The sequence below is a fragment of the Pelobates fuscus genome, chromosome 1 (genome assembly GCF_036172605.1).
Source record: "Pelobates fuscus isolate aPelFus1 chromosome 1, aPelFus1.pri, whole genome shotgun sequence".
NCBI lineage: Eukaryota > Metazoa > Chordata > Amphibia > Anura > Pelobatidae > Pelobates > Pelobates fuscus.
Window position 1 is genome coordinate 26,513,801 of NC_086317.1, and position 23,918 is coordinate 26,537,718.

General features: G+C 40.3%; 1 protein-coding gene and 1 long non-coding RNA gene across 2 annotated transcripts in view; both read right to left on the reverse strand.

Moving 5' to 3' along the window:
- The window catches only part of LOC134600026 (mucin-2-like), a 389,376-nt gene that overhangs the window by 148,540 nt on the left and 216,918 nt on the right, over nt 1-23,918 (reverse strand). The gene's annotated exons all lie outside the window — the stretch shown is intronic.
- LOC134602232 (uncharacterized) lies at nt 10,168-13,373 on the reverse strand. Its single transcript, XR_010090420.1, has 2 exons — nt 12,905-13,373; nt 10,168-10,282 (listed from the first exon to the last, which is right to left on the reverse strand). It is a non-coding gene; the product is annotated as an uncharacterized LOC134602232 (long non-coding RNA).

Consider the following 23,918-nt stretch of genomic DNA (forward strand, 5'->3'; position numbering starts at 1 on the left):
ATCTCATTCTTCGGGCAAGATAACTGTCGTACAGACAGCTGATACTGGAGGGAAGGTACAAGGCTCGAAAATGTCACCTGAGAACTGGCTTGTGTTTGTGTGGATGATAACAGGACAGTGCCATTCGACAAGGTTACATTGTACAGAGCTCCGTTGAACCCTCCCTGAGCGATGACTACTAGTGTAATCTGATCACTGGTAACTTCATTTAGCTGGATAGTGACAGTTACTCCATCTAAGACAGAAAACATACAATTAGTACAGTTAGTACATCAAAAACAGTTCTTTAGAATTAATGAAACAACAGATTCAGATAATTATTAACATACCACACACTGAAGCTGTTGTTAGCTGTGTGATGGAGGTTTTAGTTGTACTGGCTGTTGTTGAAGTAGTTGATATGACTGGTACTGTGGGTGATGTTATGTTTTGTCCAATGGTAACAGATTCTGAATTGGTGGTATATGTTGCATTTGTTTTGCTGGACGTTAACTCTATAGATGTCGTTGTCTTGGATAAATTTAGTGTAGATGTTTCTGAAATAGTACTTGTTATAGACCTTGTAGTGGAAGACACAACTGGTGTAGATGTTTCTGAAATGGAAACGGCACTACTTGTTTCAGATCTTTGTGTCGTAGATGTACTTGGTGTAGAGGTTTCTGGAATGGACACAGTAGTACTTGTGTCAGATCTTTGTGATGTATATGTACTTGGTGTAGAAGTTTCTGGAATGTACGCTGTAGTACTTGTTTCAGATCCGTGTGTCGTAGACGTACTTGGTGTAGACGTTTCTGGTATAGACACTGTAGTACTTGTTTCAGATTTTTGTGTAGTAGATATGCTTGGTGTACTGGTTTCTGGAATGGACACTATAGTACTTGTTTCAGATCCGTGTGTCGTAGATATACTTGGAGTAGTAGTTTCTGGAATGGACACTGTAGTATTTGTATGAAATCCTTCTGATGTAGGTATACTTGGTGTAGGATTTTTTGAAGTGGACTCTGTGGTATTTGTTTCAGATCCTTGTGACGTAGATGCACCTGGTGTAGATGTTTCTGGAATGGGCACTGTAGTACTTGTTTCAGATCTTTGTGTCGTAGATGTACTTGGTGTAGATGTTTCTGGAATGGGCACTGTAGTACTTGTTTCAGATCTTTGTGTAGTAGATATGCTTGGTGTACTGGTTTCTGGAATGGACACTATAGTACTTGTTTCAGATCCGTGTGTCATAGATATACTTGGAGTAGTAGTTTCTGGAATGGACACTGTAGTATTTGTATGAAATCCTTCTGATGTAGGTATACTTGGTGTAGGATTTTTTGAAGTGGACTCTGTGGTATTTGTTTCAGATCCTTGTGACGTAGATGCACCTGGTGTAGATGTTTCTGGAATGGGCACTGTAGTACTTGTTTCAGATCTTTGTGTCATAGATGTACTTGGTGTAGAGGTTTCCGGAATGGACATTGTAGTACTTGATTCAGATCCTTGTGTAGTAGAAATAGTTGGTGTACTGGTTTCTAGATTGGACACTGTAGTACTTGTTTCAGATCCATGTGTCGTATATATACTTGGAGTAGTAGTTTCTGAAGTGGACACTATAGTACTTGTTTGAGATCCTTCTGATGTAGGTATATTTGGTGTAGAATTTTTTAAAGTTGACTCTGTAGTACTTGTTTCAGATCCGTGTGTTGTAGATATACTTGGAGTAGTAGTTTCTGTAATGGATACTGTAGTACTTGTTTGAGATCCTTCTGATGTAGGTATACTTGATGTAGGATGTTCTGAAGTGGACTCTGTGATATTTGTTTCAGATCCTTGTGTCGTAGATGTACTTGGTGCTGATGTTTCTAGAATGGACACTGTAGTACTTTTTTCAGATCCGTGTGTCGTAGATATACTTGTTTGAGATTCTTCTGAAGTAGGTATACTTGGTGTAGGATTTTCTGAAGTAGACTCTGTGGTACTTGTTTCAGATCCTTGTGACGTAGATGTACTTGGTGTAGAGGTTTCTGGAATGGACACTGTAGTAATTGTTTCAGATTCTTGTGCAGTAGATATACTTGGTGTACTGGTTTCTGGATTGGATACTGTAGTACTTGTTTCAGATCCATATGTTGTAGATATGCTTGGAGTAGTAGTTTCTGTAATGGATACTATAGTACTTGTTTGAGATCCTTCTGATGTAGGTATACTTGCTGTAAGATTTTCTGAAGTGGACTCTGTGGTACTTGTTTCAGATCCTTGTGTTGTAGATGTACTTGGTGTAGATGTTTCTGAAATGGGAACTGTAGTACTTGTATTAGATCCTTCTGATGGAGTTGTACTTGGTGTAGAATTTTCTGAAGCAGACTCTGTAGTACTTATTTCAGATCTTTGTGTAGTAGATATTCTTGGTTTACTGGTTTCTGGATTGGACACTGTAGTACTTGTTTCAGATCCGTGTGTCATAGATATACTTGGAGTAATAGTTTCTGGAGTGTACACTATAGTACTTGTTTGAGATCCTTCTGATGTAGGTATATTTGCTGGAGGATTTTCTGAAGTGGACTCTGTGGTACTTGTTTCAGATCCTTGTGTTGTAGATGTTATTGATGTAGATGTTTCTGAAATGGGCACTGTAGTACTTGTTTCAGATTCTTGTGTAGTAGTTAGACTTGGTGTACTGGTTTCTGGATTGGATACTGTGGTATTTGTTTCAGGTCTGTGTGTCGTAGATATACGTGGTGTAGATGTTTCTGGAATGGTTACTGTAGTACTTGTTTCAGATCTTTGTGTCGTAGATGTACTTGGTGTAGATGTTTCTGGAATGGGCACTGTAGTACTTGTTTCAGATCCTTGTGTAGTTGATGTACTTGGTGTACTGGTTTCTGGATTGGACACTGTAGTACTTGTTTCAGATCCGTGTGTTGTAGATATACTTGGAGTAGTAGTTTCTGGAGTGGACACTATAGTACTTGTTTGATATCCTTCTGATGTAGGTATACTTGGTGTAGGATTTTCTGAAGTGGACTCTGTGGTACTTGTTTCAGATCCTTTTGACGCAGATGTACTTGGTGTAGATGTTTCTGGAATGGGCACTATAGTACTTGTTTTAGATCCATGTGTGGTTGATGTACTTGGTATACTGGTTTCTGGATTGGACACTGTAGTACTTGTTTCAGATCCATGTGTTGTAGATATACTTGGAGTAGTAGTTTCAGGAATTGACACGGTAGTACTTGTTTGAGATCCTTCTGATGTAGGTATGCTTGGTGTAGGATTTTCTGAAGTGGACTCTGTGGTACTTGTTTCAGATCCGTGTGTCGTAGATATACTTGGAGTAGTAGTTTCTGAAATGGACACTGTAGTACTTATATTAGATCCTTCTGATATAGGTATACTTGCTGTAGGATTTTCTGAAGTGGACTCGGTGGTACTTGTTTCAGATCCTTGTGTTGTAGATGTTCTTGGTGTAGATGTTTCTGAAATGGGCACTATAGTACTTGTTTCAGATCTTTGTGTCGTAGATGTACTTGGTTTAGACGTTTCTGGTATGGACACTGTAGTACTTGTTTCAGATTTTTGTGTAGTAGATATGCTTGGTGTACTGGTTTCTGGATTGGACACTGTAGTACTTGTTTCAGATCCATATGTTGTAGATATGCTTGAAGTAGTAGTTTCTGGAGGGGACACTATAGTACTTGTTTGAGATCCTTCTGATGTAGGTATACTTGCTGTAGGATTTTCTGAAGTGGACTCGGTGGTACTTGTTTCAGATCCTTGTGTTGTAGATGTTCTTGGTGTAGATGTTTCTGAAATGGGCACTATAGTACTTGTTTCAGATCCTTGTGACGTAGATGTACTTGGTGTAGATGTTTCTGGAATGGGCATTGTAGTACTTGTTTCCGATCCTTGTGTAGTAGATATACTTGGTGTACTGGTTTCTGGATTGGATACTGTAGTACTTGTTTCAGATCCATATGTTGTAGATATGCTTGAAGTAGTAGTTTCTGGAGTGGACACTATAGTACTTGTTTGAGATCCTTCTGATGTAGGTATACTTGCTGTAGGATTTTCTGAAGTGGACTCTGTGGTACTTGTTTCAGATCCTTGTGTTGTAGATGTTATTGATGTAGATGTTTCTGAAATGGGCACTGTAGTACTTGTTTCAGATTCTTGTGTAGTAGTTAGACTTGGTGTACTGGTTTCTGGATTGGATACTGTGGTATTTGTATGAAATCCTTCTGATGTAGGCATACTTGGTGTAGGATTTTCTGAAGTGGACTGTGTGCTACTTGTTTCAGATCCTTGTGACGTAGATGTACTTGGTGTAGATGTTTCTGGAATGGGCATTGTAGTACTTGTTTCCGATCCTTGTGTAGTAGATATAGTTGGTGTACTTGTTTCTAGATTGGACACTGTAGTACTTGTTTCGGATCTTTGTATCGTAGATGTACTTGGTGTAGATGTTTCTTGAATGTACACTGTAGTACTTGTTTCAGATCCTTGTGTTGTAGATATAGTTGGTGTACTGGTTTCTAGATTGGACACTGTAGTACTTGTTTCAGATCTGTGTGTCGTATATATACTTGGAGTAGTAGTTTCTGAAGTGTACACTATAGTACTTGTTTGAGATCCTTCTGATGTAGGTATACTTGGTGTAGGATATTCTGAAGTGGACTCTGTGGTACTTGTTTCAGATCCTTTTGACGTAGATGTACTTGGTGTAGATGTTTCTGGAATGGGCACTGTAGTACTTGTTTCAGATCCTTGTGTAGTAGATATACTTGGTGTACTGGTTTCTGGATTGGATACTGTAGTACTTGTTTCAGATCCATATGTTGTAGATATGCTTGAAGTAGTAGTTTCTGGAGTGGACACTATAGTACTTGTTTGAGATCCTTCTGATGTAGGTATACTTGCTGTAGGATTTTCTGAAGTGGACTCGGTGGTACTTGTTTCAGATCCTTGTGTTGTAGATGTTCTTGGTGTAGATGTTTCTGAAATGGGCACTATAGTACTTGTTTCAGATCCTTGTGACGTAGATGTACTTGGTGTAGATGTTTCTGGAATGGGCATTGTAGTACTTGTTTCCGATCCTTGTGTAGTAGATATACTTGGTGTACTGGTTTCTGGATTGGATACTGTAGTACTTGTTTCAGATCCATATGTTGTAGATATGCTTGAAGTAGTAGTTTCTGGAGTGGACACTATAGTACTTGTTTGAGATCCTTCTGATGTAGGTATACTTGCTGTAGGATTTTCTGAAGTGGACTCTGTGGTACTTGTTTCAGATCCTTGTGTTGTAGATGTTATTGATGTAGATGTTTCTGAAATGGGCACTGTAGTACTTGTTTCAGATTCTTGTGTAGTAGTTAGACTTGGTGTACTGGTTTCTGGATTGGATACTGTGGTATTTGTATGAAATCCTTCTGATGTAGGCATACTTGGTGTAGGATTTTCTGAAGTGGACTGTGTGGTACTTGTTTCAGATCCTTGTGACGTAGATTTACTTGGTGTAGATGTTTCTGGAATGGGCATTGTAGTACTTGTTTCCGATCCTTGTGTAGTAGATATAGTTGGTGTACTTGTTTCTAGATTGGACACTGTACTACTTGTTTCGGATCTTTGTATCGTAGATGTACTTGGTGTAGATGTTTCTTGAATGTACACTGTAGTACTTGTTTCAGATCCTTGTGTTGTAGATATAGTTGGTGTACTGGTTTCTAGATTGGACACTGTAGTACTTGTTTCAGATCTGTGTGTCGTATATATACTTGGAGTAGTAGTTTCTGAAGTGTACACTATAGTACTTGTTTGAGATCCTTCTGATGTAGGTATACTTGGTGTAGGATATTCTGAAGTGGACTCTGTGGTACTTGTTTCAGATCCTTTTGACGTAGATGTACTTGGTGTAGATGTTTCTGGAATGGGCACTGTAGTACTTGTTTCAGATCCTTGTGTAGTTGATGTACTTGGTGTACTGGTTTCTGGATTGGACACTGTAGTACTTGTTTCAGATACATGTGTTGTAGATATACTTGGAGTAGTAGTTTCAGGAATTGACACGGTAGTACTTGTTTCAGATCCGTGTGTCGTAGATATACTTGGAGTAGTAGTTTCTGGAGTGAACACTATAGTACTTGTTTGAGATCCTTCTGATATAGGTATACTTGCTATAGGATTTTCTGAAGTGGACTCGGTGGTACTTGTTTCAGATCCTTGTGTTGTAGATGTTCTTGGTGTAGATGTTTCTGAAATGGGCACTATAGTACTTGTTTCAGATCTTTGTTTCGTAGATGTACTTGGTGTAGACGTTTCTGGTATGGACACTGTCGTACTTGTTTCAGATTTTTGTGTAGTAGATAAACTTGGAGTAGTAGTTTCTGGAGTGGACACTATAATACTTGTTTGAGATTCTTCTGATGTAGGTATTCTTGGTGTAGGATTTTCTGAAGTGGACTCTGTGGTACCTGTTTCAGATCCGTGTGTCGTAGATATACTTGGAGTAGTAGTTTCTGGAGTGGACACTATAGTACTTGTTTGAGATCCTTCTGATGTAGGTATACTTGCTGTAGGATTTTCTGAAGTGGACTCGGTGGTACTTGTTTCAGATCCTTGTGATGTAAATGTACTTGGATTTTCTGTTATAGTTGATGTGGTGTCGGGAACAGTAGCGGTTGTAACTGTGTTTCCATCTAGGTAACAGAAGAGAGATATCAGAAATTCACACATTGAGTAAGAGGTATATAAAAGTAATGTATAAAGTAGTAATATACAAAGTATTTTAAAAGTTTTAATCCATTGATGTCTTTGCAATCACATAATATATCTGCATAAGAAATTCTCACACATGAGTAGAAGCCCTTTTTTAAGGAACTGTTTGGCATGATTCTCTTTGGAAATATTATCTCTATGTAATTGAGTTTGCAAATGTTGCTGTGAATTAAAGCATTGAAATAATGCTGTAGCATTGAACACAATGTCACATTATTACTGTATATATTATGGTACTATGCCTCATACAGTGCTAGATACTCCACTATACAGGCACTGTAATAACATGAGACACAGCAAGAAACTCTTATGATGGACCTGTTTCTGCTTAACTTACTGATTTCTATAATGGTAAATTTCAATTTAAGAAAAAAAAATGCATTGGTCATGGTAATTTATTGACTTTTAAAGGGACACTATAAGCAAGCAGACCAGAGCTTATTGAAGTGGTCTGGGTGCATTGCCCTAGGCCCCTTAATCCTGCAATTGTAATTATTGCAGTTTTTGATAAACTGCAATAATTACCTGCCAGGGATAACTTATGGGTGGTTAGGTGACTTTTGGTCCCCTGCTGACGCTGGATGTCCAGACGCTCTGCATGAGGACCTCCAGCTTTACCCAAACTTTCACAGGAAAGCACTTTACAATGCTTTCTTTTGGAGAAGTCCTAATGCGAGCATGACTTTGGCAGAGGAGTCGAAGCGGACTCAGCGCTGGAATAAGGTATGTGACAGAAGGTGTTTTTACGACCTTATGCACCACGGGGGGAACGGGGGCATAAGGGAATAGAGCACTTTAAGGAGCTATAGTGTGAGGAAAACAACTTTTCTACAACTTTTCCTAGCATTATAGTTTCCCTTTAAAGACTTTACATATGCACCCAATGGCTTAAATGAATTCTTAAACCACCACAATGATAATTTTAATTTAATTTATTATTAATTATTAAAAAAAAAAGGACAGGGAAAGAAGCATGCAGATAATTATTGCAGATCAATACTTCATATTTATGTTTTTAAAAATATATGCCATTTTTTCCCTACTAGTGAATTATATCTTTCAATCTAAACGCGAGCCAGGAGATGTCTGCACTGATTGGTCTCTAAAAATGAGGGTCTTGTTTTAATAATTTTACAGATTAATTTTTCAAATTATTTAATATTTTTAGATAATTTAAAATGATTCTATATTTTAAAATGCAAAAATCTAGATTTTTACATATCTATTGATGTGTTGTTTTTTTAGATGATATATGTTTGATATTTTACATTTTTGAAAAATGTTAATATTTGTTTAAAAATACTAAATTATTTTAAAAGCATATCCAAAAATATTAACTCTTTCAATTAGATTTCATTTGTTTGAACCAGATTTAGAAAGCATTCTATTCTATTAGGGGGAAAAATAACCTGTTCAAATGATTTATTTATAAAACAAATCCCATTGGCTTTAATGGTGACTTCTGTAGATCTGTAGATAAATCATTTGAGATTTATTTTTTTCCTAAAAGAATGGAATAATTTCGAATTCTGATTCAAACTAATTAAATAGAGACCTTAGAACTGACTGCCTTAGGATTGATAAGGTTAGTGCACGTTATTCCGTCAGTGTGTGAAAGCCTTCAGCTGAGAGGTGTTATGTAAAAATGTCCGTTAGGATCACTCTATTACATCAGTTGCCCATTGTAATTAAAAACAAATTAAAAGATTTTCAGCTTTTCAGTTATTTACTGACAGAAAATCTGAAGAATAAGCCAGAGGATTTTAAAGTTTTTATGTCAAATTAGTAAAGCTGCAAAAATGTTTTGGGCTAAAATGATAAATTTCCTTGTTTAATACAAACTAATGTAGTTTAACAGTTTAGTGGGAAAAAAAGTAATAAGCACTTAAAGGGAAGGGAAACTGTAGACATTTGTAAATCGAAGAAAAGGAAAAGGTTCTATATCATACATTATTTTTATTTTTTTTAGATTACTGGATTTGAGAGTTTTTTTATACATATATTGTAAATTCGACACGTTGAGCAATCACTACCTAGGTATGATGGAATGTTCATCTGGTCTGAAAACTTGTCTTGTTAGAAATACAACAGCGGAAGTAAAGAATGGTCAGAATTGCAGTATAAATCTCCCTAAACTAAACTCCAAGGTACAGAGTTCAATGGAAACAACAGTGTGAAGGATTCCTAGCTCCCCTGGAGTCCGTTCATCTTTCTTTATTAAGAAACAGATGGGTGGCGTAGCTCCAAATATGACCCCGGATTTGGTGTTTGAATCGTCTTTTGAACTGTACCAGTAAACTACAAGCACTGAATTCCCCCTCTGTTTCTACATCTTTCTTCATTAATCTAGGTCATTGGGATAAATGGATTAGGGGATGAGTTCACTAATGAGCTGAATGTTGCGTTTACAATTGTTTTAGCAAATTTAGGTTAAAATATTCAAAGTGGAACAAATCCTCAGATTTTATTTAGTTTTACTTTTCTTTCTTTCTCTCTCTCTCTCTCTTTCTCTCTCTCTCTCTCTCTTTTTCTCTCTCTCGCTCTCTCTTTCTCACTCTCTCTTTCTCTCTCTCTCTCTCTCTTTCTCTCTCTCTCTCTCTTTCTCTCTCTCGCTCTCTCTTTCTCTCTCTCTCGCTCTCTCTTTCTCTCTCTCAGAATCTTTGGTATCAAAAACACTAGGCAAAAGAAATTGCAGAATAACACTTATACCTGTAACAGCAAATAACGCTATTATAAAAGTAGTCTTATTTAATGCATCTGAAAAACTGGTGCGGATATCCTCTAGAGTCAGGTTTTCGGCTAGGTCCGTTACAATGTCAGCGTATACAACAATGCTTCCTTGTTCAATACTGGTGATGTCGATGCGCATTTTCCCAGACTCAATCAATGCTTGGCTTTTCGGATCCAGATTTGTTGTTACCTGCAAATCATAATTACAAAGTAATTAAAAACAAAACAAAACCAAACACAAGACAAAAATAAAGCATTGATTGAAAAACAACTTTGTATATTCTTTTACTGGGCTGCCTCAATGTGGAGAATTTGTTCTTTAGTTAGTCTATTGTTTTGTTTTTGTTTCTTTTCCATGCAGTTACACCATTATCATTTTATTCTGCATACAGGTATCACATTCTTGATTATAATACAATATAAACATATTGAGAAGGTTTCTACATGCTTATGTAGTTTAAAAAAAAAAAAAAAACTCCATTTCGGGCAGGTAATTTCCCTTTGTCTAAAACGTGGCTGTGCCCTACTTGTATTGGAAAGCTTGTTATTTGTTCACATTAGCAATTATAATATAATGATATGAAAACATTTTATCTCAGGAAACTAATGTAATGATGGATTATTTGTGCAGAATAATTCATTTAACAAATGTCTAATTTGATATTGTTTCTGAACACACTCACCTCTTGTATAAACGTGTCAGTGAAGTTTTTATATTCAGGGCTACTTTGATTGTTAAATGCATCTATGAATTCTTCATTTGTTATCTTAATTTTTGCATAAAATACCACTTCACCTGTAGAAACAAGGAACACATATGATTTAACATGGTAGTGGAAATATCATTAAATATCATTGTATACCTACATTTTACAAGTCCCATATAACCATATTTTATTTTACTAGACTGTTATTGACTATCTATAACTTTGGCTTCGGGATGCAACTCTCTAATTCCCTTGTTATGCTGAGGTGCCTGGACATTTAAGATTTACTGCAGGTATAATAGAACAACGACTAATTATGAATATACCTGTATTTGGTCTATAATGTCACATAAAATAAATATGTTTGCCAGGCAAAAAAAAGGAATCTTAGCATAAATTTTGGCTGCAATGTGCCCTATTATGTGAACAAAACCTTCTCTACCTCCCTCTCACCCAGATGCTACCCACTTTCAAAATTTAAGCAAAATAAACATATATGTATATTTAGAAATTCTGAGGTTATGTTGCACTATAATGCTGTAAACATGATTAATTGCCCTCTCAGAGGCTTTTCTAAGCTCTACTGGAAAGCATGTATAATTGGCTATTGTAAGAGGGGCATACTTCTATTTTAGGAATTTTAGAGAGCGTTACACAGTCTTTCAAAGCTCTAAACTGCGTGTTTTCTTTATTTAAAAATAAACAGTTTTTACTGAATGAATTGTTATTAAATTATTTGTTGAGAGATTAGTGTATAAGGGTAACTTTCTTGGTTTCTTCACCCTTCTTAGACAAACTATTCCAAAGTCATTGGACAGGTGGTGGGCCGCCAATATATCTATGCCACGGATTCCCTTTTCCCCAAATATCACAGCTACAACAATCCTGAAAGAAAATATCCCATATATTCCATATCCCCCCACCCAGTATTCCATATCCCCCCCGAGACTTAGTGCTGTGAGTAGAACTGTTTAATGGGAGCACAGTCACATAATTTATACAGTTAGTAAACTCCTCCTCTGTGCCTGAGAAGTATTTAAGTCAGGAACTGTACAAATTCAATTATCTCCAGGGACAGAAAAGTATAAAACAATTTAAACACCCCAAAAGTACCCCCAAAATCCATGGAAACCTGGCCAAAGTCACATCCCCAGATAGCCCTGATCTGAGTGACCATCATATCCAAAAATCACTCAGATCAGTTTGGCAGTTTTTGAAATCTTTTCACTGGAGAATGCTCCCCTTGTTCGGCAGTTTAGAACTCCCGAACAACATTCGTATAAGTGGTTGGGAACTTGAACAGGCAGCAGGTCTATCTTCACCGGCATTCGCGAGAATGCCTGGCAGAAATCAGTTCCAGGCACTAGACGGCCAAGTCCCACTGCCTGTGTTCGGTAGACAAGATGGTCCCCATCCATTTTGCCGACTACGTGTGTTCGGTTGCACGAAATGGTGTCCACCCAGTGGATCATTCTATTAATTGTTTCCTTTGCGTTTTTCGTACTGGGTACTTAAAGTTCCAAGTACTAATGAGGTTCTGGGGTGGTCTTCATTCAGGAATCGAACCAGGTGGAAACAAACAAAATAAATCCCATGAAATAAGCCAAAACATGTGATGGGGATATTCCTTCACAGAACATCAATGAAGGAACATCTTATTGAAGTAATTATAGTATCTGGAGTACCCTGGCACATTTTCCACTCAACATTGTACTGTTTATAATTTTTTATTGCATAGCAAGAGTCCCCAGCAGCCCTCCATGATGCATTTTATTATTATTTATCATTATTCTGAGCAAAAATTGGCAGCTGTGATTGGGTGAGAGTTGCAGCTGACCACTCTCAGCCTTTCAAAGCACCCATTTCTGGCATGAATTGGTACGGCTAGAAGAAAGTGTGCAATCTCTGCCATAGCTATACTTTCAATCGGAAGTAGTCTACTAGAAGTAGTCTACTAATTGCTGCCCCTATTTAACGTTTAACTGCTTGAACGTAGTGTACCACTGAATGGAGAGACAGTGCAAGGAGACTCCAAATCAAGGATATAAATTGGCTACAGAATCCCTTTAATGAATAGACCATGCAGAGTAAGGTGGAGGAACAGATCAATAGGAGTTTCAACAAAGAAAAAGAGAATTATCATTCATTAGAATGAATAATTAGGAGCTTAGAATATATTTTGTGCAAGAATGTATCACAGAGTTCCATGCAAATAAAACTCACAGTAACATACTGTGTACATGAGTGTATTAGAAAGTTCTACAAATATAACACTTACATTAAGTGTATTAAGTCCCTGCCTTTTCAGGACACCTCCAGTGGCAGTCACTCAGATGGCCACTAAGGGTGGTTCCTAGGTCAGTGCTGCACAATGTGCCCTCTGCATGGAGACACTGAACTTTCCCCACAGAGATGCCTTTAGTCGATGAATCTCTATGAGGAGATGCTGATAGCCAGGGTTGTGTTTGACTCCGCCCCACAGAACTGATGAACTCTAATCCACTGCTTTCCCATAGGAAAAACTATAAAACTAAAAGAAACTATAAAACTTACAGTAATGGGCAGTGTTTAGAAGTGTATCACAGAGGCCCAGTACTAAAAATCTAATGGTTTTATGCTGTTTTTAGGAATGTATCCCAAAACTCCACAACTATAAAACTCACAGTAGATCACTATACTACTTGTATTAGATCCATATGTAATAGATATACCTGGTGTAGTAGTTTCTGGAATGGACACTGTAGAACTTGTTTTAGATCCTTGTGATGAAGTTGCACTTGGTGTAGAGGTTTCTGAAATGGATACTGTAGTACTTATTTCAGGTCCATGTGTCGTAGAGATACTTGGAGTAGTAGTTTCTGAAATGGACACTGTAGTACTTGTTGTAAATCCTTCTGATGGAGTTGCACTTAGTGTAGAAGTTTCTGAAGTGGACTCTGTGGTGCTTGTTTTAGATCCTTGTATCGTAGATTTACTTAGTGTAGTAGTTTCTGGAATGGACACTGTAGAACTTGTTTCAGACCCTTGTGATGAAGTTGCACTTGGTGTAAAGGTTTCTGAATTTGAAGTACTTGCTTCAGATTTGTATGTAGTAGATATACCTGGTGTAGTAGACAAACTTTGTGTAGAAGTTTCTGAAGTGGACTCTATGGTACTAGTTTCAGATCCTTGTGTCGTAGATATTCTCAGAGTAGATGTTTCTGAAATGGATACTGTAGTACTAGTATCAGAACTGTGTGTGGTAGATATACTTGGTGTAAAATTTTCTGAAGTGTACTCTGTGGTGCTTGCTTCAGATCCTTGTGTTGTAGATATACCAATTGTAGAAGTTTCTGGAATGGACATTGAAGTACTTGTTGTAAATTCTTCTGATGGAGTTGCACTTGGTGTAGAAGATTCTGAAGTTGACTCTGTGGTGCTTGTTTCAGATCCTTGTGTTGTAAATTTACTTAGTGTAGTATTTTCTGGAATGGACACTGTAGAACTTGTTTCAGATCCTTGTGATGAAGTTGCACTTGGTGTAGAGGTTTCTGAAATGGACATTGTAGTACTTGCTTCAGATTTGTATGTAGTAGATATACCTGGTGTAGTAGTTAAACTTGGTGTAGCAGTTTCTGGAATGGACACTGTAGCACTTGCTTCATATACTTGTGATGAAGTTGCACTTGGTGTAGACGTTTCTGAAGTAGACTCTTTGGTACTAGTTTCAGATCCTTGTGTCGTAGATATTCTCAGAGTAGAGGTTTCTGAAATATACACTGTAGTAGTTGTTTCGGATCCATGTGTGGTAAATATACTTGGTGTAAAAGTTTCTGAAGTTGACACTGTGGTGCTTGTTTCAGATCCTTGTGTCATAGATATACTTGGTGTAGAAGTTTCTGTAATGGACTCTGTAGTACTTGTCTCAGATTCTTGTGGTGAAGTTCCACTTGGTGTAGAGGTTTCTGAAATGGACACTGTAGTACTTGCTTCAGATTCATATATACTAGATATACTTGGTGTAGAAGTTTCGGGAATGGACACTGTAGTACTTGTTTCAGATCCTTGTGATGAATTTGCACTTGGTGTAGAGGTTTCTGAAATGAATACTGCAGTACTTGTTTGAGATACTTCTGATGTAGGTATACTTGGTGTAGGATTTTCTGAAGTGGACTCTGTGCTACTTGTTTCAGATCCGTGTGTCGTAGATATACTTGGAGTAGTAGTTTCTGAAATGGACACTGTAGTACTTGTATTAGATCCTTGTGACAAAGTTGCACTTTGTGTAGAAGTTTCTGACGTAGACTCTATGGTGCTTGTTTCAGATCCTGGTGTAGTAGATATACTTGCATTTTCTGTTAAAGTTGATGTGGTGTCGGGAACAGTAGTTGTTGTATCTGTAGTTCCAACTAGGTAACAAAAAAGAGATATCAGAAATTCACACATTTTGAAGAGGTATATAAAAGTAATGTATAAGGTAGAAATATACAAAGTATGTTAAAAGTTTTAATCCATTGATGTCTTTGCAATCACATAATATATCTGCATCAGAAATTCTCACACATGAGTAGAAGCCCTTTTTTAAGGAACTGTTTGGCATGATTCTCCTTGGAAATATTATCTCTATGTAATTGAGTTTGCAAATGTTGCTGTGAATTAAAGCATTGAAATAATGCTGTAGCATTGAACACAATGTGACATTGTTACTGCATATATTATGGTACTATGCCTCATACAGTGCTAGATACTCCACTATAGAGGCACTGTAATAACACGAGACACAGCAGTAAACTCTTATGATGAACCTGTTTCTCCATAGTTTACGGATTTCTATAACTGTTAAATTACATTTTAAAACATTTTTTTTTTATTGCCAATGATAATTTATTGATTTCTAAAGGGACACTACAAGCACCCAGACCACTTCAGCTTATTGAGGTGTTCTGGGTGCTGTGTCCCAAGCCCCTTAACCCTGCAATAGTAATTACTGCAGTTTTTCATAATCTGCAATAATTATCTGCCAGGGTTAACTTCCGGGTAGTGAGGCAACTTTTGGTCGCCTAGCTGGCGCTGGATGTCCTCACGCTCTGCACGAGGACTTCCAGTGTCATCCAAAACCCCATAGGAAAGCATTGTATGTCAGCGGAGGAGGATGTAGTAGGATGGGGAGCCGAGGTGGAGCCTGAACTAGCACCGAGGAACATCAGCGCTGGAATAAGGTATGTGACTGAAGGGGTTTTAAAGCCCTTCTGCATCACGGAGGGAAGGGGGCATAAGAGAATAGGACACTATATAGAGCTATAGTGCGAGGAAAACAACTTTTCTACAACTTTTCCTAGGATTATAGTTTCCCTTTAAAGACTTTACATATGCACACAATGGCTTAAATTAATACTTAAACCACCAGAATGATAATTTTTTTTCTTTTATTATTAATTATTAATAAGGACAGGGAAAGAAGCACGCAGATAATTATTGCAGATCAGTCCTTCATATTTATGTTTTTAAAAATATATGCCATTTTTTTCTCTACTAGTGAATTATATCTTTCAATCTGAAGAAAGCCAGGAGATGTTTGCACTGATTGGTCTCTAAAAGTTAGGGTCTCATTTTAATAATTTTATGGATTACATTTGCAAATGATTTAATATTTTTGGATAAACATTTGTAATGATTCTATGTTTAAAAATTTTAATATCTAGATTTTTATATAGTTACAAAAATGTTTGCAAGTCTACTCATTTTGGATTAAAATGATAAATTCCCTTATTTAATACTAACTAATGTAGTCTAACAGTTTAGTGATAAATAAAGTAATATAAGTAATATAAAAAAAGTAATATAGGGAAGGGAAATCCAAACTGTAAACATTTCAAAGAAAAGTTTCTATATCATTCGAAAATGTTTTTAGATTACTGGATTTGAGAGTTTTTTTATACATATATTGTAAATTTGACACGTTGAGCAATCACTACCTAGAGATGATGGAATGTTCATCTGGTCTGAAAACTTGTCTTGTTAGAAATACAAAACAACGGAAGTAAAGAATGGTCAGAATTGCAGTATAAATCTCCCTAAATTAAACTCCAAGGTACAGAGTTCAATGGAAACAACAGTGTGAAGGATTCCTAGCTCCCTGGAGTCCATTTATCTTTCTTAATTAATCTAGGTCATTGGAATAAATGGATTAAAGGAGGAATTTACTAAAGAGCAAAGTGCGTTGCATTTACAATTGTTTTAGCAAATTTAGGCTAAAATATCAAAACTGGAAAAAATCCTCAGATCTGTAATTTTTTTTGGTAAATTTGTCTTTACTTCTATTTTTCTCTCTCTTTCTCTCTCTCTCTCTCTCTCTCTCTCTCTCAGAATATTTGGCATCAAATACACTATGCAAAATAAGACTGCAGAATAAAACTTATACCTGTAATGTCAAATGACAATATGTGAAAAGCGCTGTTATTTAATGCATCTGTAAGAATGGTGCTGATATGCGCTAGAGTCAGGTTTTGGGCTGGGTCCGTGGCAATTACAATGTTTACAACAATGCTTCCTCGTTCAATACTGGTGATGTCGATGCGCATTTTCCCAGACTCGATCAATGCTTGGCTTTTCGAATCCAGATTTTCTATGAACTGCAAATCATAATTACAAAAAACTTAAAAACAAAAATAAAGCATTGATTGAAAAACAACTTTGTATATTATTTTACTGGGCTGCCTCAGTGTGGAGAATTTGTTCTTTAGTTAGTCTATTGTTTGTTTGTTTTTGGAGGTTGGGGTTGTTTTCTTGCATTTACATAATTCTCATTTTTTTCTGCATACAGTTATCAAATTTTTGGATTTTTAAATAAATGCCTCCCTTTAGGGCAGGTAATTTCCCCTTGTTTGGAACTTTGGCAGAAAGCTTGTTATTTGATCACATTAGCAATTATAATAGACTTTTTATCTCATTTTATCTCAGGAATATTATCATTTTACAACATTTTATCTCAGGAAACTAATGTAATGATGGATTATTTGTGTAGAATAATTCATTAAAAAAATGTTTTCATTTGATATTGCTTCTGAACACACTCACCTCTTGTATAAACGTGTCAGTGAAGTTTTTATATTCAGGGCTACTTTTATTGTTAAATGCTTCTATGAATTCTTCATTTATCTTAACTTTTGCATAAAATTCCTCTTCACCTGTAGAAACAAGGAACACATATGATTTAACATGGTAGTGTAAATATCATTAAATATCATTGTATACCTCCATTTTACAAGTCCCATATAACCATATTTTATTTTACTAGACTGTTATTGAATATCTATAACCTTGGCTTCAGGATGCAACTCTCTAATTCCCTTGTTAAGCTGAGGAGAATGGACATTTAGGATTTACTGTAGGTATAATAGAACGACCACTAATCCTGATTTTATTAAAGACACGGAGGCTCCTATTATGCTTCTCTTTCTTTTATTTTCCCTCAGCAGCGAAGAGAGAAATGAGTGAAAAGAGAAAAAACATATCATTAACATATATACATATTCAACATATTCCACAGTGCTACATAAGGGAACCTCCCCCTTTCAGTATATAAGGTGTAGCACTCTCTTCCTCTTCCTCTTTCTTCGCTGCTCCCTCAGACCAGCTAAGTACATTTTATTGACTATATCATTCTGCTGTCATTTATACCTACACTGCCTGCAGTTTCTCTGCAGGGCTTGTTTTATGTTTAATTTATTCATATATATACTACTTATTCTATCCTTTGGGGGTGGGCTCTTGCCCCTCTTCACCCTGGGCTGTTTTTGACCCGACCCGTTTTCACCCGGGTCCCTGGGCTCTTCTGTGCCCCTGGCTGTCTCCCCACCCCACCCTTGTCGTTTTCGGCACCCTTAGAATCCCGCCAACGTTGTTCCCCGGCGGTTTCTCATCTTCTCCGGTTCCGCCGCGGGCGCGTTCTGCGCATGCGCGGACACTCGCGGCGGCCATTTTCTTGGTTTCCTGTCGCCGATAGTGCCGGCGGCCATTTTAAGCCTCATTACTCGGCGTTTTTTGCTCCGAGGAGGCTGCTTGATCCCTGCTCCTGCTCCTACCGGGTATCTTCTCTCCTGCTCTGTCCTTTGTGCGTGGGTTAAGCAATCCAGCACCTGTCTCTGTCCTTAGCCTTAGACATTACCTACTTAGTTTGTGATTATGCAGTCTGCCTGTGGTGATTTGAGTCCCCACCCTGTCCCCCCTAGGGGTACCACAGCATCTGATTCCCAGGCTGACTCCAACCTTATAGGCTCTGAGGAGTTCCAAACCCTCCTGGACACCACTATGTCCACCTCCATTAACAAGGCCATTTCCTCGGCCATGGGAGCTATGTCCTCTAGTATCTCCCTGTCCATCTCTCAGGCCCTTAGGCAGGCCCTCCCCGCCCAGTCTGGCATAGGACCCTCTCCCAGCTCCCCTGAAGGGACTAGCCCAGGGCGCAAGGCGCCTGCCAAACGCAAACACTCTGCTGACCCTCCCCACACCCAGGTAAAGCCTGGTTTGAATGACACGCCTCAGGCTGTCGATGATGGCGCGCAACAACCGCGCAGTAGAGCTACTGGCCGGGCTACGGCGGCCAGAGAATGGAAACGGGCACGTGCCCATGATTTATTGTCCGATTCGGACGAGGATGGGGACGAGGAGTCAGACAACCAGTTCTCGGATCCCTACGGGGACGAGGTTTCAGGGGACGATGACCTCCCAGGGTCACAATTCCCTTCCAGGCCAACCCAGGCCAAAACCCTTTCAGGGGCCCATGATGCAGAGCTAACCTCTGACGATAAGGATGCCCTGGCTTTTGACCCAGACAACCTCAGGCACCCTCGCTCCGCGGAATGGGAGCCTGCGACCCATATAGCCCGATACCTGGCCCTTAGGGTCCGGAAATCCCTCTCACAGGAGGGTCGGAACAAGCTGAGGGCGGAATGCCCCCGCCCGATCATACCCGATGCGGTAGCCAAGACCCCTGAGGTAGACCCCCAGATTGTACAATTTCTGGGCAAGTCGGGTTGGAAACCCAAAAAGGGCCTGGACTACTCCATGCGTAACTGTCAGGACAAGTTCCTTGACACCCTGGGCCCGGTCACCAAATTGTATGAGCTGCTAGAGACGGCTCAGTCTAGTGGGGCTCCAGTAGACTTTGAGGTGGCGTTCGGCTGGCTCCAACGCCTAATTTGTATGATAGGCAACGCCAACACGGCTATGTCAACAGAGCGCAGGAAAGCCATCCTGCTTAAGATTGAGCCCAAGCTCGCAAGCATGGCCTCCAATGAGCCCGGTGCCTCCGCAAAAGGCCTTCTATTTGGAGAGTCCTTCGTAAAGGACCTGGGGTCTTACGTTAAGACATTCACGGCTTTGGACAAGGCCCAATCCTCCATTAAGCGGGTATTTAGCCCAAAGGTTTTTGGCGGGGCCGGTAGAGGTAGGAGCCGTCTACCCGGCCGCAACCCCCGGGGTTTCTCAAGACCGGGCAGAGGCTCCTTCAACCAACAGAGACCGACCCAGGAACGGTCCTTCACCCCATTCTTCCCCTCACGAGGACGGGCTTGGCATACCCGCGGCAGTCGAGGAGCACCCACGGGAAAACGCCCTTATGGTGAGTACCATGTTTCCCCTTTCTTCCCATATACAGGTAGGGGGCAGACTGACCCGGTTCACCCGGGCATGGTCACTTATCACGTCAGACAGTTGGGTGTTACAGACGATAGAGGGCTACCACCTAGAACTGACCGCTTCCCCCATTCAGACCTCTCCCCCAAGGGCGATTCACATGCCATCTGCACACTTAGATCTCATCTCTACGGAGATCAGGGAATTACAGGCCAAGAAGGCCATAGAAGAAGTCCCTCTAGACACACCGGGTTTCGTAAGCAACCTTTTTCTAGTGCCCAAAAAAGGAGGCGGGGTACGCCCGGTTATCAACCTACGGCCCCTGAATGCCTTCATACAATACCGGCACTTCAAGATGGAGGGCATTCATTGCCTCAGAGACCTGCTCCTACCCGGAGACTGGATGGTCAAATTAGATTTGCAAGATGCTTACCTAACGATCCCAGTAGCCTCAATTCACAGGAACCTACTCCAGTTCTGCTGGGAAGGCAAGAAGTGGCGTTTCACATGCCTACCTTTCGGTCTGTCCTCCACCCCATGGTGTTTCACGAAAGTACTAAAACCAGTGGTAGCCTTCCTCAGATTGCACGGAGTCCGCCTTATCATTTACCTGGACGACATCCTCATACTCTCCGGGACTCGATCCCTCTTACTAGAACACTTGGGGTGGGCCCTACACCTCATACAGAACCTAGGCTTCCTTGTAAACTGGAAGAAGTCGGTTCTGATCCCCTCTCAACAAATGGAATTCCTCGGATTCCGTATCGACTCTGTACTACAAGTTCTCTGCCTCCCAGCGGAGAAGATGTCCAACATCAAGAGGGAAATACGGAAACTTATGCAACGGCCGGACATTTCCCTGCGCCAACTGGCACGGGTCATCGGCCTGTTGGCAGCCTCTATCCAGGCGATTTTCCCAGGTCCGCTACACTACAGAGCCTTACAACGACTGAAAGCGGCCTGCCTGAGAAGTGGCCACTCGTACGAATCTCACATTTCCCTAGACACGGAGTCGAGGGAGGAACTGAACTGGTGGCTGACCCACATGGAGGCTTGGAACGGCCGAGCGATCTTCGGGTCCACTCCAGATCTGGTGATCGAATCGGACGCCAGCTTACATGGTTGGGGCGCGCGCTGCGGCAATATATCCACAGGAGGCAGGTGGTCCACGGAGGAGTCCTTCTTACACATAAACTCTCTGGAACTGCTGGCGGCCTCGTTCGCCATTCGCAGTCTGTCTCCCAGAGGCATCTCATGCTCGATTCTTCTCAAGCTGGACAATGTCTCAGCAGTACGATACATAAACCATCTAGGGGGAACCAGGTCCCGCATCCTAGCGGTTTTGGCCAGAGACTTCTGGAATTACTGCTTACAGAACAGCGTGTCCGTTACCGCGGAACACATCCCGGGCCTAGACAACTACACCGCGGATTGGAACTCCCGCTACTTGAGGGACTCGGGAGATTGGAGACTGCTACCGAAAGTATTCCGCAGAATCTCGTCCCTGTGGGGACCTTTGAGCACGGACCTGTTCGCATCCAGACTCAACACACAACTACCGAAGTTCTGCAGCTGGCGACCAGACCCGGAAGCCATAGCGACAGACGCTTTCCTCCAAGATTGGTCCGAGGGCAGGGCTTACGCCTTCCCACCGTTCAATCTGATAGCTCGTTGTCTGGCGCACCTCCGACGCTTCAAGAGCTCATTGGTACTGATAACCCCGTGCTGGAGATCTCAACCTTGGTTCCCACACCTACTGGAGATGGCGATAGACCACCCACGGCTACTGCCGGACCATCCATCTCTACTGACCAACCCGGACGGGGAGAACCACTCCCTGGTGGAACAGGGCCTTCTCCGCCTCATGGCATGGCTCCTTTCCGGGGACCCTGGGAAATCACGGAAGTTTCGAACACGACTATGCAGGTCCTGGCAAACGCATGGGCACCTGGTACACGACAAGCTTATGCTGCAGCATGGAGACAGTGGGCCAATTGGTGCTTGGGACGATCACTGGATCCGATATCAGCCCCTGTGAAGTCGGTACTAGATTTCCTTACGCACCTGTTCGAGTCAGGCAAGGCCTTCCGCACGGTCAATGTTTTCCGCTCGGCCATCTCAGCCGGGCACGACCAGGTGGACGGCCTCCCACTGGGGCAGAATCCTCTAATTTGTCGTTTGCTCAAGGGAGTCCGTTTCTCACGTCCCCCCACGTCCAGATACGGGTCCTTCTGGGACGTCAACTGTGTGTTCAGACTCCTAGATGGCTGGCCCACCAACGTGGATCTTTCACTTAAACAATTATCGGCAAAACTACTGATGCTGCTCTGCCTTCTATCCTGCAAACGGGTATCAGATGTAAGAGCCTTGGACTGGCGAGCACGTACATTCACCCCGGAGGGGGTGTCGTTCGATATCTCACGAAGAACGAAGTCGGCCACCAAACAGGTCTGCTATCCACGGATACCGTGCTTACCTAACTTATGCCCAATAGCGTGCCTAAAAGAATACGAGTCTCGCACCTCTGCACTGCGCCCGTCCAATGACGGCCCTCTGTTCATCTCCCTGAAGAAACCCCATCTACCGGTATCCACGCCGACGCTGGCACGATGGATCAAATGGCTGTTAGCTACGGCCGGGGTCGTCGTCTCTGTTTTCTCATCACACTCTGTTAGAGGCGCCATGGCCTCTAAAGCATCGGCGGCCGGATGCCGCTTGGAAGACATTCTGAAGGCTGCAGATTGGTCTACGGAATCCACATTCAGGAACTTTTACTTTAGACCGATACAACATTTTTCAGATAAAGTTATTGCTCAGCTTTGAACAAGCATAATAGGAGCCTCCGTGTCTTTAATAAAATTCCTAGATTTTACTAGTAGCATGACGTAAAGTCATGATTTTATTAATGACACGGAGGCGAGTATTATTCCCTCCCTCCCTCCCTAGGTTGGAGGTGGTGATATGTCTTCTTTTACAACCTGTTTATCTGGACTGACTCACGACTTACATCTTTAGGACGGGTCTTCCTGGCCCATATTCTATTTAGTTATGCTTTATTATTTGACGTTTCTGTCTTTCAGGCTTAGTTTACATTAGCTTTAATTGATCATGATCGTCACGTATTTAATGTTATGTCTATTTAGTATGACATTTATTTCCTTTTCAGAAGTCAAGATTACTAAATATACTGGAAAATGTTACACCCAGTTGTAAGTTGAGATTTTACCATATTTCTCCTCTCTTTTTTTTTTTAGCATGATTCCAAATACCAATGGAAATAACAGGAGCTTCAAGGTTGACTCCACATTCCCAGGAAGATATGTTCAGCTTCCCGAGTTTACAGTTCAAATTCAAGTTCTGGTTCGGTTTACGGGTCTTCGGATCGCTACGAAAGAGGAAGAGGAAGAGAGTGCTACACCTTATATACTGAAAGGGGGAGGTTCCCTTATGTAGCACTGTGGAATATGTTGAATATGTATATATGTTAATGATATGTTTTTTCTCTTTTCACTCATTTCTCTCTTCGCTGCTGAGGGAAAATAAAAGAAAGAGAAGCATAATACTCGCCTCCGTGTCATTAATAAAATCATGACTTTACGTCATGCTACTAGTAAAATCTAGGAATTATACCTGTATTTGGTCTATATTGTCACATAAAATAAATATGCTTGCCAGGCAAAAAAACAGGAATCTTAGAATCAATTTTGGCTGCAATGTGCCCTATTATGTGAACAAAACCTTCCCTACCTCCCTCTCACCCAGATGCTACCCACTTTCAAAATTTAAGCAAAATAAACACAGATGTATATTTAGAAATTCTCAGGTTATGTTGCAATAGAATGCTGTAAACATGATTAATTGCCCTCTCAGAGGCGTTTCGAAGCAATGCCGGAAAGCTTTTATAATTGGCTATTGTAAGAGGGATATACTTCTATTTCAGGCATTTTAGGGAGCGGTATGCAGTCTCTCAAAGTTCTAAACCGCGTGTTTTCTTTCTTTAAAAATAAACTGTTTTTATTGAATGAATTGTTAATGAATTATTTGTTGAGAGATTAGTCTACAAGGGTAACTTTCCTGGTTTCTTCACCCTGCTTAGACAAACTATTCCAA